The sequence below is a fragment of the Saccopteryx leptura genome, chromosome 1 (genome assembly GCF_036850995.1).
Source record: "Saccopteryx leptura isolate mSacLep1 chromosome 1, mSacLep1_pri_phased_curated, whole genome shotgun sequence".
Taxonomy (NCBI): domain Eukaryota; kingdom Metazoa; phylum Chordata; class Mammalia; order Chiroptera; family Emballonuridae; genus Saccopteryx; species Saccopteryx leptura.
The window spans coordinates 153,466,464-153,480,367 of NC_089503.1; the positions used below are offsets into that span (position 1 = coordinate 153,466,464).

The following is a 13,904-nucleotide window of genomic DNA, read 5'->3' on the forward strand; positions in this document are numbered from 1 at the left end:
GTGACTGAGTATACATTTTTCTCCAGTGTACATGGATAATTCTCAAGAATTGACTATATGTTGGGCCACAAAAACAACATCAGCAAATTCAGAAAAATTAAAGTTGTGCCAAGCATATTTTCTGATCATAAAGCCTTGAAACTAGAATTCAACTGCAAAAAAGAGGAAAAAAATGCCACAAAAATGTGGAAACTAAACAACATACTTTTAAAAAATGAATGGGTCAAAGAAGAAATAAGTGCAGAGATCAAAAGATATATACAGACTAATGAAAATGACAATACGACATATCAGAATCTATGGGATGCAGCAAAAGCAGTGATAAGAGGGAAGTTCATATCACTTCAGGCATATATGAACAAACAAGAGAGAGCCCAAGTGAACCACTTAACTTCCCACCTTAAGGAACCAGAAAAAGAAGAACAAAGAAAACCCAAAACCAGCCGAAGAAAGGAGATAATAAAAATCAGAGCAGAAATAAATGAATTAGAGAACAGAAAAACTATAGAAAAAATTAATAGAACAAGGAGCTGGTTCTTTGAAAAGATCAACAAAATTGACAATCCCTTGGCAAGACTTACCAAGGAAAAAAGAGAAAGAACTCATATAAACAAAATCCAAAATGAAAGAGGAGAAATCACCACGGACACCGTAGATATACAAAGAATTATTGTAGAATACTATGAAAAACTTTATGCCACTAAACTCAACAACCTAGAAGAAATGGGTAAATTCCTAGAACAATACAACCTTCCTAGACTGAGTCAAGAAGAAGCAGAAAGCCTAAACAGACCTATCAGTAGAGAAGAAATAGAAAAAACCATTAAAAACCTCCCCAAAAATAAAAGTCCAGGTCCTGATGGCTATACCAGCGAATTTTATCAAACATTCAAAGAAGACTTGGTTCCTATTCTACTCAAAGTCTTCCAAAAAATTGAAGAAGAAGCAATACTTCCAAACACATTTTATGAGGCCAACATAACCCTCATACCAAAACCAGGCAAGGATGGCACAAAAAAAGAAAACTACAGACCAATATCTCTAATGAATACAGATGCTAAAATACTAAACAAAATACTAGCAAATCGAATACAACAACATATTAAAAAAATAATACATCATGATCAAGTGGGATTCATCCCAGAATCTCAAGGATGGTTCAACATACGTAAAACGGTTAACGTAATACACCATATCAACAAAACAAAGAACAAAAACCACATGATCTTATCAATAGATGCAGAAAAGGCTTTTGATAAAATACAACACAATTTTATGTTTAAGACTCTCAACAAAATGGGTATAGAAGGAAAATATCTCAACATGATAAAGGCCATATATGATAAACGATCAGCTAACATCATATTAAATGGCACTAAACTGAAGGCTTTCCCCCTTAAATCAGGAACAAGACAGGGTTGTCCACTCTCTCCATTCTTATTTAATGTGGTACTAGAGGTTCTAGCCAGAGCAATCAGACAAGACATAGAAATAAAAGGCATCCATATTGCAAAAGAAGAAGTAAAGGTATCACTTTTTGCAGATGATATGATCCTATACATCGAAAACCCCAAAGAATCCACAAAAAGACTACTAGAAACAATAAGCCAATACAGTAAGGTCGCAGGATACAAAATTAACATACAGAAGTCAATAGCCTTTCTATATGCCAACAATGAAACAACTGAGAAGGAACTCAAAAGAATAATCCCCTTCACGATTGCAACAAAAAAAATAAAATCCTTAGGAATAAACATAACAAAGAATGTAAAGGACTTATATAATGAAAACTATAAACCATTGTTAAGGGAAATCGAAAAAGATATAATGAGATGGAAGAATATACCTTGTTCTTGGCTAAGAAGGATAAATATAATCAAGATGGCTATATTACCCAAAGCAATATACAAATTTAATGCAATTCCCATCAAACTTCCAATGACGTTTTTTAAAGAAATAGAGCAAAAAATCATCAGATTTATATGGAACTATAAAAAACCCCGAATAGGCCCTGGCCGGTTGGCTCAGCGGTAGAGCGTCGGCCTACCGTGCGGAGGACCCGGGTTCGATTCCTGGCCAGGGCACACAGGAGAAGCGCCCATTTGCTTCTCCACCCCTCCGCCACGCTTTCCTCTCTGTGTCTCTCTTCCCCTCCCGCAGCTGAGGCTCCATTGGAGCAAAGATGGCCCAGGCGCTGGGGATGGCTCTGTGGCCTCTGCCTCAGGCGCTAGAGTGGCTCTGGTCGCAATATGGCGACGCCCAGGATGGGCAGAGCATCACCCCCTGGTGGGCAGAGCGTCGCCCCCTGGTGGGCGTGCCGGGTGGATCCCGGTCGGGCGCATGCGGGAGTCTGTCTGACTGTCTCTCCCTGTTTCCAGCTTCAGAAAAATGAAAGAAAAAAAAAAAAAAAAACCCGAATGACCAAAGCAATCCTAAAGAAAAAGAATGAAGCTCGGGGCATTACAATACCTGACTTCAAACTATATTGTAGGGCCATGACAATCAAAACAGCATGGTATTGGCAGAAAAATAGACACTCAGACCAATGGAACAGAATAGAAAGTCCAGAAATAAAACCACATATATATAGTCAAATAATTTTTGATAAAGGGGCCAACAACACACAATGGAGAAAAGAAAGCCTCTTCAATAAATGGTGCTGGGAAAACTGGAAAGCCACATGCAAAAGAATGAAACTGGACTACAGTCTCTCCCCCTGTACAAAAATTAACTCAAAATGGATCAAAGATCTAAACATAAGACCTGAAACAATTAAGTACATAGAAGAAGACATAGGTACTCAACTCATGGACCTGGGTTTTAAAGAGCATTTTATGAATTTGACTCCACAGGCAAGAGAAGTGAAGGCAAAAATTAATGAATGGGACTACATCAGACTAAGAAGTTTTTGCTCAGCAAGAGAAACTGATAACAAAATAAACAGAAAGTCAACTAAATGGGAAATGATATTTTCAAACAACAGCTCAGATAAGGGCCTAATATCCAAAATATACAAAGAACTCATAAAACTCAACAACAAACAAACAAACAATCCAATAAAAAAATGGGAAGAGGATATGAACAGACACTTCTCCCAGGAAGAAATACAAATGGCCAACAGATATATGAAAAGATTCTCATCTTCTTTAGCTATTAGAGAAATGCAAATTAAAACGGCAATGAGATACCACCTCACACCTGTTCGATTAGCTATTATTAGCAAAACAGGTAATAGCAAATGTTAGAGAGGCTGTGGAGAAAAAGGAACCCTCATACACTGTTGGTGGGAATGTAAAGTAGTACAACCATTATGGAAGAAAGTATGGTGGTTCCTCAAAAAACTGAAAATAGAACTACCTTATGACCCAGCAATCCCTCTACTGGGTATATACCCCCAAAACTCAGAAACATTGATACGTAAAGACACATGCAGCCCCATGTTTATTGCAGCATTGTTTACAGTGGCCAGGACATGGAAACAACCAAAAAGCCCGTCAATAGATGACTGGATAAAGAAGATGTGGCACATATACACTATGGAATACTACTCAGCCATAAGAAATGATGACATCGGAACATTTACAGCAAAATGGTGGGATCTTGATAACATGATACGAAGCGAAATAAGTAAATCAGAAAAAACCAGGAACTGCATTATTCCATACGTAGGTGGGACATAAAAGTGAAACTAAGAGACATTGATAAGAGTGTGGTGGTTACGGGGGGGAGGGGGGAATGGGAGAGGGAAAGGGGGAGGGGGAGGGGCACATAGAAAACAAGATAGGTGACAGAGGACAATCTGACTTTGGGTGATGGGTATGCAACATAATTGAACGACAAGATAACCTGGACTTGTTATCTTTGAATATATGTATCCTGATTTATTGATGTCACCCCATTAAAAAAATAAAATTAAAAAATTAAAAAATAAATTAATTAATTAAAAAAAAAAAAAAGAAATTCTAAACTTTCAAAAATAAAGTATACGAAACATAATCTAAGTGATTTGTTCTTTCCTGTAGCAAATCATGTTTTGTTTGTTTTTTCCTAGACAAAATAAGCACTAGGGGCAGGTGTCTGAAAGAAAAAGGAAATACAAATGAAATTTCATTTTTAAGCTGCCTTAATCCTATTTGGTCAGTCAGGAGCAAACTTCCCTAAATATTCAAGTGCTACTTTCTGGTGCTAATCATCAAATTACTACAGAATATTCCACCACAGCTTGACTTATCCTGTAAGTGGAATACAGGAAAGAGTTAAGTCCTTATGGAGATGATATGCAGGAACTTAAAAAAAACAACCAAAAATAAGCTGCTAAATTACTAAAAGAATACATCTTTAAGAAGTTCTCATCAGATTCAACACATAAACAAAAGAAAAGATAAAAATCACATGATAATATCAGTAGATGCAGAAAAAGCATTTGATAAAATCCAGCACCCATTTATGATCAAAACTCACAGCAAAGTGGGAATACAGGGAACATACCTCAACAGGATAAAGGCCATCTATGAAAAACCCACAGCCAACATCATACTCAATGGGCAATAATTAAAAGAAATCCCCTTAAGGTCAGGAACAAGGCAGGGGTGCCTCCTTTCACCAGTCTTATTCAACATAGTTCTGGAAGTCCTAGCCACAGCAATCAGACAAGAAGAAGAGATAAAAGGCATCCAAATTGGAAAAGAAGAAGTAAAACTATCACTATTTGCTGATGATATGATACTGTACATAGAAAACCCTAAAGTCTCAGTCAAAAAACTACTGGACCTGATAAATGAATTCAGCAAAGTGGCAGGATATAAAATCAATATTCATAAATCAGTGGCATTTTTGTACACCAACAATGAACTGTCTGAAAGAGAAATTAAGAAAAACAGTCCCCTTCACTAGTACAACAAAATATAAAATACCTAGGAGTAAATTTAACCAAAGAGGTTAAAGACTTGTACTCAGAGAATTATAAAATATTGATAAAGGAAATCAAGGAAGATACAAACAAGTGGAAGCATATATCATGCTCATAGATAGGAAAAATAAACAACATTAAAATGTCTATATTACCCAAAGCAATCTATAATTCAATGCAGTTTCTATGAAAATACCAATGACATACTTCAAAGATATAGAACACATATTCCAAAATTTTATATGAGACCAAAAAAGAACACGAATAGCCTCAGTTATCCTGAAAAAGAACAGTAAAGTGTGTGTGGGGGGGTATCACACTTCCTGATATCAAGTTATATTACAGGGCCATTGTACTCAAAAGAGCTTGGTACTGGCATAAGAACAGGCACACAGATCAATGGAACAGAACAGAGAACTCAGGAATAAATCCACATCTATATGGACAATTGATATTTGACAAAGGAGGTAAGAGCATACAATGGAGTAATGACAACCTCTTTAACAAATGGTGTTGGGAAAATTGGACAGGTAGGTACTTGCAAAAAAATGAAACTGATCACCAACTTATACCACTCACAAAAGTAAACTCAAAATGGATAAAAGACTTAACTGTAATTGTGAAACCATAAACATCTTGGAAGAAAACATAGGCAGTAAACTCTCTGATATCTCATGTAGCAATATATTTGCTGATTTATCTCCACGGGCAAGTGAAATAAAGGACAGGATGAACAAATGGAACTATATGAAACTAAAAAGCTTTTGCACAGCTAAAAACACCATTAACAAAATAAAAAACAACCCACACAATGGGAGAATATATTCACCAATACATCTGATAAGGGGTTAATAACCAAAATTTATAAAAAAAACTTGTAAAACTCAACACCAGGAAGATAAACAACCCAATCAAAAAATGGGCAAAAGAAATGAATAGACACTTCTCTAAAGAGGACATACAGATGGCCAATAGGCATATGAAAAAATGCTCAACATCACTAATCATTAGAGAAATGCAAATTAAAACCACAATGAGATACCACCTCACACCTGTCAGAATGGTGCTCATTAACAAAACAACACAGAATAAGTGCTAGCGAAGATGTGGAGAAAAGGGAACCCTCCTGCACTGCTGGTGGGAATGCAGACTGGTGTAGCCACTGTGGAAAACAGTATGGAGATTCCTCAAAAAATTAAAAATGGAACTACCCTTTGACACAGCTATCCAACTTTTAGGAATATATTCTATGAATACCAAATCACTGATTCAAAAGTAGAAATACACCCCCATGTTTATTGCAGCATTGTTTACAATAGTCAAGTTCTGGAAACAGCCCAAATGTCCATCAATGGACAATTGGATTAAAAGCCTGTGATACATATACACAATGGAATACTACATGGCCATAAGGAAGAAGAAAATCTTACCTTTTGTGACAACATGGACGGACCTGGAAACTATCATGCTAAGTGAAATAGCCAGGCAGAGAAAGAAAAATACCTTATGACCTCACTCATTTGAGGAATCCAATGAACAATGTGAACTGAGCAACAGAACAGAGGCAGAAGAGGGATCAAAGAGACCAGAGGGAAAGCAGTCAGAGGGAAAGTAGAAGAGAAGATGGAATCAGAAAAGGGAAAGAGATTAATGAAATTATATATACATAACACAGCATTATAGAGAACAGGACAGCAAATCCTGGAGGGAAGGGGGGGAAGGCATTGGGAAAAGGGAGCATGGGGGGTGAGGGGAATAAGGGGGTGGGGGGAGATATATTTGGTGGGACACATGAATCTTTGTAAACACAAATTAAAATCATAAATTAAAAAAAAAGCTTTTAAGAATAAAAAGAGCTGTGGTACCTATATACAATGAAATACTACACAGCTGTGAAAATGGAGATCTTACCTTTTGTGACAGCATGGATGGATCTGGAGATTATTATGCTAAGTGAAATAAGCCAGGCAGAGAAAGAAAAATATCATATGATCTCACATATATGTGGAATCTAATGAACAAAGTGAACTGAGGAACAGAATAGAGGCAGAGACAGGGTCACAGGGACCAGAAGGACAGCAGTCAGAAGAAAGGGGGATAAGGGGATGAGATCAGAGAAGGTAAAGGTATTAGGGAAACTATATATACACAACACAGATATAGATAACAGGACAGCAAATCCCAGAGGGAAGGGGGGAGGGAGTTAGGGGGAAGGGGACAAAGGAGATATAAAAAGGGACACAGGGGTGGGAGTGAGGGAGTTGTATTCAGTGGGACACTTGAATCCATGTAAACACAATAAATTAAAAATTAATAAAAATTTTTTAAAATGCCAAAAAAGTTCTCATCACAAGAAAAAATATTTTGTAACTATGTATGGTGACAAATGTTAACTAGACTTATTATGGTGATCATTTTGCAATATATACAAATATTAAATCATTATGTTGTAAATCTGAAACTAGTATGTTCATTATACCTCAACTACTATGGGTGTACTAGCATGGTTAACAAGGAAAAAGAAAAGGAGGGCATCCCAGTTAGAAGAGGAGAGGAGACTGAGTGATGGAAATGACTTAAGAAGAGAAAAGCAATGATAAAGAGGGAAGTCTGCTTGTGTTCTCAGATATTTTTCATTCAACTTCTTCTTTCTTAGATTCATGTCTACAGGAGAACAATTCAATTGAGCCAATATTTTTGATGACTATGCTGTGTAATGCAAATGAAGAATAACTTAGGGAGAGAGAGAGTGTCAATGCAAGGTAGTGTGTGCTATAGGAAAGGGATGGAATACAGGCCTGGCCAGGTGGCTCAGTTCATCAGAGCAGTGTCCCAATTCACCAACGTTGGGGATTCGATCCCCAGTCAGAGTACGTACAAGAATCAACCAATGAGTACATGAATAAGTGGAACAACAAATGGATGTTTCTTTCTCTTTCTCTCCTTTCCTCTCTCTCTAAAGTCAATTTAAAGAAAGGAAGGAATGAAGGAAGGAAGGAAGGAAGGAAGGAAGGAAGGAAGGAAGGAAGGAAGGAAGGGAGGGAGGGAGGGAGGGAGGGAGGGAGGGAGGGAGGGAGGAAGGAAGGAAGAAAGGAAGGAAGGAAGGAAGGAAGGAAGGAGGAAGGAAGGAAAGGAAGGAAGGAAAGGAAGGAAGGAAAGGGAGGAAGAAAGAAAGGAAGGAAAGAAGGGAAGAAAGAAAAAAGGATAGAATAATTCTGTTTGGGGAGTCTTTAAAGGCTGCAGAGAGTAAGTAGTACATAAACTGAACTTTGAAAATGAGTAGGGCATGGAGAGTTGACTATGTGACTAAAGAGCATCACAAGCAAGAGAGTGGGGTATTTCAGTAGCAGCAAGTATCCTCTTGTGGCTGTGCCTCCAGGTGTCAGAGCTGGTGGTGGACATTCACATAGGAGTATAGGTGATAAGATAGGGTGGGAGTAAATGACAGACCTATGAAAACTTCATTCTTGGTCTCACAACTAGCTATTGAAAGTTTTGTTTTGTGTGTGTGTGTATGTGTGTGTGTGTGTGTATGTATGTTTTAAGTGAGAAGAAGGGAGATAGAGAGACAGACTCCCACATACACATTGACTGGGAGCCACCTGGCAACCCCCACCTGGGGCCGATCATCAAATCAACTGAGTTATCTTCAGAGCCTGAGGCCAATTGAGCTACTGGCTGCTAGAGGGGAAGAGAGAGACAAGAGGGAGAGGAAGGGGAAGAGAAGCAGATGGTTGCTTCTTATGTGCACCCTGGCCAGGGATTGAACTTGGGATGTCCATATGTCAGGCAGACAATCTATTCACTGAGTCAACCAGCCAGGGCCAAAACTGTTTTTAAGCAGGAAAATAATAAGATTAGATTAAGATTACTAAAATAGTCCTGCTATAAGTGTGGAAGATACAGAGAACAACCATTAGGAGACTGTTGAAATACTCATAGTTACTGGTAATAAGAGTTGGTAGAATAGAGATACAAAAACAAAATGAAAGAACTGTATGAGCAAGATTTGCTAACTGGACAGACTGGAGGGTGGTGACTGGCATATCTGGAGTCTGAGCCAAGGGGGATGGGTTGTTCCTGACTTTGGAGAATGGCATCAGTCTGGGGATGTGTTAAATTGGGCCACATGTGCTTAGAAAAGTAAGTCTGTTTAGAGACAGGGGCGCACGGGCACTTACACTGAAGTTCCCTTTAAGGTTGTTTGGGTGTGGAGTCCAAAGGGGAACAGGAGCAGGAGGGAAGAAAAAGGGACAGAGACTAAACCTTAAAAATAAAAGAAAGCAAACAGAGACAGGTGATAGTGAAGGTCATATCTGTAAATATGCAACTTTGATAGGGTTTTTCACACTTTCCCTTCTCAAAAAGCTTCAATCTTAAAATTGTGAAATGTCAGTCAATGAAATGTTATACTTTTTAGTTCTTCCTGGTCATAGTAAAGATTAGCTGACTTCACAGATATACATCAATTAATCTCAATTAGTACTTTTGATACTGCAATAGTACTCTCTATAATTTGATATTACAGTTAAAAGAAAACCCTGCAAACTATATATAGACTTGAAACATTAAAGAATATCATTACAATGGATGAAAGTGTTGATTTAGGAAGAAAAAAAAAGGTTTTGTCTAAGTGATGGATTTCAGATTGTGGAATAGAAATTAGTCCTAATTTGCTCACATATTATCAATGTGCTGCTTAAAGACAGAGTATTTGTTGAAAAAATTTACTTAGTATTTCTTGATTCAGTCATAATAAATACTATTTTATGGTAACTAATAGGGAACTAGAACAGGTATAAGCCCACCAAAATGCAAACCTTTGTTTTCAGTCAACACTTCCCCTTTCCTTTCCCATCTTCCCTCTTCTCTCTCAAAGGCAATGAAACAAGGTGAACTTGGTCCACAGGGACCTGAGTCTTGCAGTCAAGAGATGAGGACTGTCACCTAGATTGGATTGTGAGCCTCAGGACAATGCACTCCACACTTGGATTACACAACTCAGGGTGTTTGCCACTTGGGGTGTTCTATTCAAAAATGAGACTGGGTTTTTGCAAAGCAGCTTTATTTACTTGCTGTAAATAAAGGAGATGGAGGATTCTTAGCCAAGGCCATTGCTTATATACACTCTTTGGTCAATTACAGGTTGATTTCTTCTTTGTAGTTGGCTACTTTTAAGGGTGGAGTTCCTGTCAGCTCATCCTGTTTACTGCTGCATCTGCAAAACGCTGTGCTTCATTTTAACACTTAGCAGCAATGACAGTAAGAACTGCTGAACACTTACATCTGTCTGTGCAGGAAGGAGAGATGGATAGCAACATGCTTCCTGCTTAGCTGCTTCTCTTCACAAGAAAAACGCATTCATCAGAGTGGCTTGCCATCTTCCTTAGGAGAATTTTCAGTAGGGCTCATTACGCTTCACTTTATCTGGAAGGTTCTCTAGCATCTTCAGAGGTCCTGGAGTAGGCCGGCGAGCAGGGCTAGGAGCCAGCAGGAGTCAACTCACCTTCTCTCAGGATATCTCCCCAGTACAACCCGCTCGCCCTCTGGTTCCAAGGCTTTGGCTTCTCCATGTCTCCCCTGTGTGTGGACAGGGCACAGCGCTGTGGTACTGAACAAACGGCATCACGTGGTCCTCCCGGCCCAGATCAGCACACACGGTCACTTACCTGCCCACAGCCCACAGCCAGAACTAAACATATCCCTAGATAGACCGCTTCTCCATATGTCCCCATACTGCTCATGGTGGGGACAGGGACTTACACCGCTCCGCTAGCTTTTACTCATAGAGCTCACAGTACAGTTTCCTACCCTTCTTGCAGGGGATCAGTGGGGTTTTACTCCAGCAAATGGTACTCCAGTCGGATCAGACTTGCTCAGTTTAGAGAGTAAATAAATGGAGAACAACTTCAGAAGCATTTTCTTAATTATACCTTTCTTATTCCTGAAAGAGTCCCTGAGGCTATAGTCTAAGTAATCAATTTAGAGGTAGCATTAATCATTGAACTTACTCTCTTACCACTTTATTCCAGTTCCCAAAGCTGTGAATATAGTAGTCAATTTAGTGGCATTTTTTGTTTCTCATTTGTGAACACTCTGCTAGTTGAAAATATTTGGAAGGGAAAAGATCCAAAATACAGGCCAATAGACTAAATATAAAACCACGCACAAATCATTAGCAAGTAGGTTAAAACCTTCCAACTATTCATTTTGGTATCACCTGTATTCTGTTCCTCTTTTGTTGGGCATCTTCGCCACACCAATGGTAATTTGTTTTTAGAGATTATTTTTCATTCCTAGAAATTATGTAATTTCATAGTAATTATTTAACACAAGCTTAAAAACCCCAAATCTTATTTGTATCATATTAGGCTCATTCAGTCTTCTTATTAATTACATAGTCACCCACCATAACTTTCAATATTTTAATTGTATTGAAACCTTTAGAATCAAAGATCATTTTTAAAACACTACTCAGAAGACTGTCTTGAGTTAATTTTTTCCCTCCCCTTACTCATTTAGCACTGGTTTGAGACCCTTAGAGGAAGTGAAGTCATCAGGAGGCAGACAGTATTTCAAAAACTAAAAGGAGGTCTTATCTAAAGAAAAAAATTCGATCAAACGTTACTTAATAATCGGGAACTCATTGTGTAAGAACTTTGGTATTCACATTAATGTTGTGAATAAAGAACTATTTCCCACATTTAACACACTTATTCTTTCATATCTCATGCCAGGTTACGATTTATTATTAAGAAAGTAATGTTCATATCTTCTAATCCTCAAGTTTTACACAGATATTTTCTTCAGTACAGAGTCTATCTGACTCAGGAATTTTAACTTTGAACTTTCATTTAAATAAAAGAAAATATCTTAGAACCATGTGCAAGTAAGGATTTGTAGAGATGGAAATGAGACATAGCAGTAGCTTAACTCTGCCATAACATAACATAATTATTTCAGGAAGCAGAAAGATGGTCTCCTCTGATCTGACATTAGCTAGTCACCTGATGAACGTCACAGTGGTGGGATTCAGCCTGTTCGTACCAGTTCAACAGAACCGATTCCTAATTTTTTGTTGAGTTCGGTGAACTAGTTGTTAAAATTGCAGTTGTAATCTGGGTTCTCTCTAAGGTGGGGACCTGAGCAGCTGTACAATGTGGAAATTGACATTCCTTACTTTTTTTTTTTTTTGTATTTTCCCAAAGTTAGAAGCGGGGACAGACTCCCGCATGCACCTGACCAGGATCCACCCGGCATGCCCACCAGGGAGCAATGCTCTGCCCATCTAGGGTATTGCTCCATTACTGCCAGAGCCATTCTAGTGCCTGAGGCAGAGGCCATGGAGCCATCCTCAGCGCCCAGGCCAACTTTACTCCAATGGAGCCCTGGCTGTGGGAGAGGAAGAGAGAGAGAGAGAGAGAGAGAGAGAGAGAGAGAGAGAGAGAGGAAGGAGGGGGGAAGGATGGAGAAGAAGATGGTTGCTTCTCCTGTGTGCCCTGGCTGGGAATCGAACCCAGAACTTCCACACACTGGGCCGATGCTCTACCGCTGAGCCAACCGGCCAGGGCCATTCCTTACTCTTTTTTGATATTCATCTGTGCAAAAGCATATTCTAAGTGCCCATAGGAATGTTCATTCCATCCATAGGTGAAAAAAATTCTAAGTGACGATGCCAATCAAGAAGCAATATGAAAATATCTTAAATAACAGTTTTATTGCTTTTTGTCAGGTATGTTTAATATTTTTACATTAATATTTTAAAACTTTTATATAACAGAATCTAGATTTTTGTGCCTCTTTTGTTGTTCTTATTTAAATATCAAATGCATAAAATAATAAACTACCTTTTGGCATATCTTTTTTTATAATTGTAAAGTTCATTAAGCCAGAGAACCAGTTGTTAAATTATTTGAATCCCACCCCTGGGAAGTCATCGGGTTTCACTGCAGCATGAAGAGTTGTTTAGTCAACTAAGTTGTACAGGATGAATTTGGACACTAAAGACACAAGATACCCCTGAACCAGGTAAATGACTTCTTTGCTGTGAGCTTGACTAGTATCTCAACTCCGTTACCTGAAGTCCACAGGTGAAATGATGAGAACTGCAGAAACAACAACAAAAAGGAACAAGTTTGCAATTCATTATTTTCGGAAGAAAATAACTTCTGTACAAGGCAAAAGTTAGGCTGGACTGCAGGTGTTCCTGTCAGCTAAGGCCTAAAACTCGAGTAGTGTAAGGACATGATAATCCACCCAGAAAAAAAGAACATAGAATCTAGAGAAACAAGTAGAAATTAGCCCTGGAAATAACCTTTAAAAACAAAAATGAAACTAACAGAAAAACTTCTAGTGCAGAGTGAAAAGAATAAAAATGGAGACATCTGTTTTCATCGTGATGGACTTTTCTTTCTGGATCATAACTAGATGGATGTCCTTCTCATTTTTTTATACCCTTTGTGTTGGCTAACTGCCCTCCTTCAAGCCATTGGACTTCACCATCTAAAGGTAGTTTTGTTCCATCTGAAGGGAATCTCATCATCTAACTAATGGTAGGGCATTTCTGGTCTCTGTGGTCTGGTGAAGTGTGTGTGTGTGTACACGATGGGTTGGAGAAATCAAATTCTATGAAAACTACTGGATTTGTGTGGACACTAAGCCACATCCCCCCAAAAACTTGGTATTTACTAATCCATCCATTTATAAGAAATCATGTAGGTTCTTCAAACAAAAATGCGGAAAATTTTGAATGCCTGTGTCTTGAAGACACAGCACCTGAGCAAAACCATTTTTCTTTTCATCATCTATTCTTTGTCTCTTAACTAATTATCTAAACTAAAATAACAGATATCACTTACCCCCATATTTCGATTCTTCAAAAAGTTTATATTGAATTATATAAAAGAAATGATATTTAATAATAGTTCAATAAATGTAAATAGCATATATTTCAGAATTGTATAGCCTGCTGTTATAGACTTCAATGCAATTTATA

At 38.1% G+C, this 13,904-nt stretch overlaps 1 non-coding gene across 1 annotated transcript; it reads left to right on the top strand.

The window, feature by feature from the left end:
• The first annotated feature begins 2,008 nt into the window (after positions 1-2,008).
• On the top strand, positions 2,009-2,084 carry TRNAG-ACC (transfer RNA glycine (anticodon ACC)). Its single transcript has one exon. It is a non-coding gene; the product is annotated as a tRNA-Gly (tRNA).
• Positions 2,085-13,904: the final 11,820 nt, after the last annotated feature.